General features: G+C 46.6%; 1 long non-coding RNA gene across 1 annotated transcript; it reads left to right on the forward strand.

Moving 5' to 3' along the window:
• Positions 1 to 4,008: 4,008 nt before the first annotated feature.
• Positions 4,009 to 5,406, forward strand: LOC149337568 (uncharacterized). Its single transcript, XR_016284639.1, has 3 exons — positions 4,009 to 4,036; positions 4,754 to 4,838; positions 5,319 to 5,406. It is a non-coding gene; the product is annotated as an uncharacterized LOC149337568 (long non-coding RNA).
• Positions 5,407 to 5,814: the final 408 nt, after the last annotated feature.

Here is a 5,814-nt window from a genome sequence, read left to right on the forward strand (position 1 = left end):
ATCATCTGTCTTTTTTGGAAATGGTCGCAAGAAAATTTTGTGCTCACAGATTCGGATTCATGACTCTTCACTTTTCCTTGGAATACCTGCACGGCCTCTCCAGAAGGCAGATGACAAAGGTTGCCTTGAGTCATTACTTCCTCTAGCCTTACCTATCCTTCCTTGACACCGGCAATAGGCCCCAAAAACCTTTTTCAGACGTCAAACATGGACCGTACGCGTTAGGACGTGCCTTCGCGCCATGTGGTCGTTTGTGCCGCGGTCAGTAATTAAACTGCTGCCTTTGCGAGGAACAAGAAACTCACAAACAATGAAATTATTTTTGTTGCGCTGTGATGCCATGTTCGTTTGGGACATATTTCAGCGTATACTCTTAAAAAAAGAGCATGGAGATCCCGCCTTCCGCTAAGGAATTCTGCTCGTGATGAAAACTCCGGATTTCCATGCGAACTGTTGGTATTAATAGGACTGCTTAGTGTGTGGAAAAGCCGCATGACGGATAAAGATGCCAACCTTCGTGTTCAACGAGGTCATTGTTCAGAGAAAAGAGCATTTTAGTGCTGGAGGTATACGCTGCCCAAGTTCAACATCCTGACTAGTAGCCCTTTCTTGACGTGTGCACCCACCGGAATTATCATGTGCATGCGGAGTAAGGGAGGGATGGCGGCGTGAGGACGTATGCCGAAATCGTTCAATTCGGCCCGACCAACAAAGGCCCGAGGAGGGTGTCACCCACATTTCGCGCACTTTTACGTGGGAAGCTCCCAGACACCCTTAGAGCGTGTGGGGGTAGCGGTCTCGGACTCGAAGGAGATGCCCTCGACTCAGCGTGGCATACTCAGCGGAGACCAGCTCCCGAGTGACAAGAGGTTTTTGGGCGTTCGGTGCCTAGCTTTCGCTGGTCGCAAGCCAGAGAATGGGTCGGAGCCAAAGGTTCACAAACAAAACAAAGTTTATACAGCTAAGAGACGATACAGAGGATTTCACAATCACTAGTACAAACATATACAAAGTGATTATCAAACGATGCAACTCGTGCAAAGTTAAATTCGAGAGAGAATACAATACAGAGGCAATATTGCACCTAAAGTGCACTAACACAAGAGAGAGAGATAAACAAACAAAACACAATTTGTTCACCGGGCACTGCGGCAGTCCGACGACCAGAGTTCCACGACGATGCCGTCCCGCAGACTGGCGCACGTTGCCTCGTTGGTCCGATGCTGGCCGAGTGGTGTTTTCCCGGGAGTCGAACGGGCGCGCTTCGATGAAGTTTAAACGGCGGTCCGGACTAATCTGATAGCGGTCAAAGCCTTCTTTTATAGGCTCCCTTCCACGTTTGTTTGTTCTACGCGCCAAAGTAGGCGCGCACATACACGCAGTATCTCCCGTGTAGTCTCCCTTCCTTTCTCTCGCCGGCCGCGCGTCCTCATTGGTTAAAGTCAGGAGTCGTTTCGCGAAGGTTCCAGCGTGTTCTAGCGTGGCGCCGTCGCCGACGTCCGAGTGCAGAGGAGGGGGACATGTCTTAGCGCACGCAAGGCTTCCCCCTCTTCCCCCGGTGAACAGTAGAAACGACTCGCACGTTCTAGAGAAATCGGCGTGGGTGACTCATTCCCTCGGCGCACGCCGCGTCGGTGAGCGGTGGTGGAGGGGAGAGGGAGCCACGCGCTTAGCGGGGTTTTTCGTTCTCCCCCGCTCGGCTCGCGCCGGCGAGACGCCGTGCGCGCGGCGGTGTTTTTCTTTCTTTGTTTCAAAAATGCGCCGAATTTTGTGACAGAGGGTCAGGGAGATTCTTGATATTCCATGCGACAACAATAAAAGATACTATTACGCTTCTTTTTAATGCGAAAGTTGGGCCAAGCTCTGTCGGTGTCTAAGGCTGTGAGAATATTGTTTTGCTTTTCTGGGTCGTTGGCACGTCTGGCGACGATATTAGTTCCATAGTAGTATTAGCTCATGAAGAAGACGATGTGCAGTGCACAGCGCGAGAGTGTGTTGTAGTTTCAAACGAAGCGTGGTCGGCTGCGGCTATAGGCTACAAACCGTCTACGTCTTTGTTGTGTTCTGTACTGCTTGTTTTGGTCTCTATTGCTTGCGCGCGCGCCTGTGCATGCGTGTGCAGCCTCCACCGTTGATACACACTCCGGTGGGCGCCCACCCAGGCACTGATTGGTTAAAATTCATCTTCACCCACCTGCACCTTCCCTCACCTCCTGCAGCCGATATATCCGAGGCTGACTGCTGTGAATGCTCCACGTATGCCTTTGGAAAAGTTCTACTAAATAACACCAAAAAGCATAAGCCTCTCGCCTCAGAGACCAACAACCAGGCCGCCGCGGTGGCTCTATGGTTACGATGCTCGGCTGCTGTCGCGAAAGACGCGGGTTCGATCGCGGCTGTGGACGTCGCATTTCGATGGAGGCGACAAGCTTGTGTACAGTGCCATGTCAGTGCACGTTAAAGAACCCCATGTGGTCGAAATTATCCACAGCCTGCCTCTACGGCGTCCCTCATAGCCCGAGTTGCTCTGGGACGTTAACCCCTGAACCGAACCACAACCAACATCCTGAAGTGCTACAGCAAGAGGCTGATATATACAGGGTGTCCACGCTAACTTTAGCCAAGCGTTAAAAAATAAAATATTCAAGGTAGGCCAGGGAAACCACCTACATACACCTACCAAAAAGCTTGCGCATCAGAGGCAATTTCTTGTTTTCCAATCAATTAATTAGCAATTAAGATAATTTTTTAAACTCTTGCAGACTGACTCACACTTGCAGACTGGCTCACGCGGGCACCGCAACCACCGTTGACATATCAGCCTGCCGGCGCATTGAGGTCGTCGTGCCTTGCCAGCAGCTGATTTCGTTCACTCAAGCCACGGTTGAGAGCAGCACAATTGTGGCGCGCGAGTGCGCTACTCACGTGACTTCTTTTGTATTGCACGGTCTTTCTTTGGAGCTCGGAAAAAAGATACACGTGAGGTTTTCTTTATCGCAAAAAAATGGAATGGGGGTTTCTGAAGGACCTGGTGCTCTCCAACATTGCTATTCACATTTGCGTAAGACAATATTTAAGCGTCTAGGAAAATTATCTTAATTGCTAATTAATTAATTGCAAAACAAAAAATTGCCTATGATGCGCAAGCCCGTATGTAAGTGGTTTCCCTGGCCTACATCAAATATTTTATTTTATAACCATTGGCTAAAGTTAGCGTGGACACCCTGCATAAGCCGCCCGACAGAGAACTCAAGATCCAGCAGTCTGAGAGCAGCATATCACAAGCCGCTCGCTAGAGGTTCACATCCATTTCATTTTATAAGCTGAACAATTTCAGAGCATCGAAATAACACAAAATTATTCCATCGCAGCTACATGTTAATGAAGTGGCATCTTTCTGGACGTAACCCAGCAAACCATGAATATGCAGAGGATGTCCACTAATGGTCCTAACGTCCAATGTCTATGTATGATATCCTCTGCATATTGAGAGGACTATCGGATTCAGATATCAGTTAGTGGATATTCAGATGACATTCATACATGTTTTTCTTTCAGCACAGTGGAAGATTTGGAAATGTGCAAACAGCTTACCAGGAAACACATTAAAATTATGTTGCCTTTAGATTTTAATTTTTCTTGCTTTCGCAATCTCAAGTTTTCAGGAATGAATTATTTAAGCAGTCAGCAATTACATGCTTTGATTTTATTTTATGCAAGCAAATGCATGTGCAGTACGATTATTTGAAGAAACTTCTCAAGTTAGACTGAAAGCCACAAACGCCGCGAATTTCAAACCAGAACCGTAACTAGAACTCTATTGACATTAGGCAGCCCAACGGCCATGGGCATCATCATTAGCCGCGGCGGCCGCGAAGCGATGTTTTCTTGGTTCCTTTCAGCGTTCCTTTGCACATTTTATTTTTTCGCGTGTTCACATTTTCTTCGTTGTGGCGGCAAGCTTGTGCGCGGCGTACACCGTCCTGTGCCAGCATTGTGCAGTGTACTGGGGACTACGTGAAGGACGGCAATAATGGTGAGTTTTTGCACACTTTTCTTTCAAACAAGTGTTAGTGTTCGTTTGTGCCATTGTGCAGTTTTCGTGCTGGCGATTTCACCAGCCGGTTTATCGGTTCGTGGAGTGCATAGATAGCTTAAAAATGCGTGGCGTTTAGTTAACTGGATTTGTCCCCGAAGTGGAGACATGGTACAGTAGTGGCGCGGGAATGCCTGTGGCGGCCGCCTGGCATGCTATGACCCTCACTACAAAGGTAGACAGTTTCCAGTCTCCGGCGGCTCAAGAAGACAGTTTTGGCAGATCTTGTGTTGGTGTAAAATTTGCTAACAGGTCCCCTTTCGTTGCTGCTCTTCTCTTCAAAACTAAATGGGCTTTGTTTTAAGTCAAGCTCTTCTGTTTAAATTTGCCTTTTGCGGTCTGACATTGCTTTTTCATCTGTGTGCTTTTAAAAAACCTTTGTGGGTTCTTTCTTACTTGTAATTTTCTCCTATTTCAGTTGTTGCTCACTTCATGATATTTGGTTCTTGACTATTTTTGTCTTTCAGCTTGTGGTTTCTATAACTTTTGCTGAAAATTTCTTGTTATTGCAGTGTGTCAATGCAAGTAGTGCTGTGAAAATTCTTGCTACTGTTCGTGTGCCCCATTACGGGGTTACATTATATAAAATGAGAGTTGCAAATTGTAAACCTGTAATGCAACTGGGTGTGACCATTCTTCTCTCCTGTTCCTTTTCAGGTATTTTGGAGAGCATGTTCAGAAAAGAGGCTGTCTGTATGTTGTCACTCACTAGCTGCATTTGCTCCATCAAGACAAAGAGCTGGTATGAAACTGTTTTTCGTGCTTCATTCTTACCCAGCCAACCATGAATACCCTGAGCAAGGCGAGTTCTTTTGTTGACAATGAAATAGACGGTGAGCTTACTGGGTAGCACTTGTGTAAGCTCACCGTCTATTTCATTGTCGAAAAAAGAACTCGCCTTGCTCAGGGTATCAACGTAATCGTGCACTTATCTTCTTGGTCCTGTTAGTCTCGGCAGCTATACTGTGTAATCTCACACATGCAGTTTACTGCCGTGTCATAAAAGCGTTCGAGAACTGTTTGAAGCACTTGCGGTTTTACGAAATAAACAGTTGGAAGTAGCGCTCGTCCCTGTCTGTTCCCTCTGCGTCCTTGTTGTTTTAGCGCTTTGAAAAATGTCAAAACTGCACCAACTAGCCCGATCCGCTACCCTTCTGAATAGTGTTGATGAAACAAGAGGAAACAGATGAGCTGCAATATTTCGACTGTTCATTCATTACAGATGCCGTGAAGTCCAACAAGCTGTTCACAACTACAGTGTGCGAAATTGAAGCTAACATTAAAAAGTAGCTTCAGCACGCTTCATGCCGTTTGAAGCTTAAGGAGGAGAGGCGTGTCAAGAAGCAGGAGGAGGTAAGCTGCATATTTCAAGGATAAGTTTTATGTACACTGTAAAAACTAACAGGACACACATTTGCATTTGATCTCGTATTGCCAAAGCTTATATCCCTGTGCATTGTGCTGCCCACTTTGTTTGGAAGATGGCCACTTTAAGCACAGTGTGTGCACACGTGTAGCATGCACCAGCTATCAGTTTTCACAAGTTGCCATGTTTGGATATGAATATCTTGAGCTATACCGACAGTCATTATTTCAACTGCAAGGTGCTTGCCTGCATTGCTGCTGCTGAGTTACTTTTTCGAAGCCGTGATTACATTGATGAACATGGTTTCCTTCATAGGCACCCATTTTAACATTTTCTATATTTGTGACATTCG

Source organism: Amblyomma mixtum, chromosome 7 (assembly GCF_055824585.1).
Source record: "Amblyomma mixtum isolate Tamu chromosome 7, ASM5582458v1, whole genome shotgun sequence".
Classification (NCBI taxonomy): Eukaryota; Metazoa; Arthropoda; class Arachnida; order Ixodida; family Ixodidae; genus Amblyomma; species Amblyomma mixtum.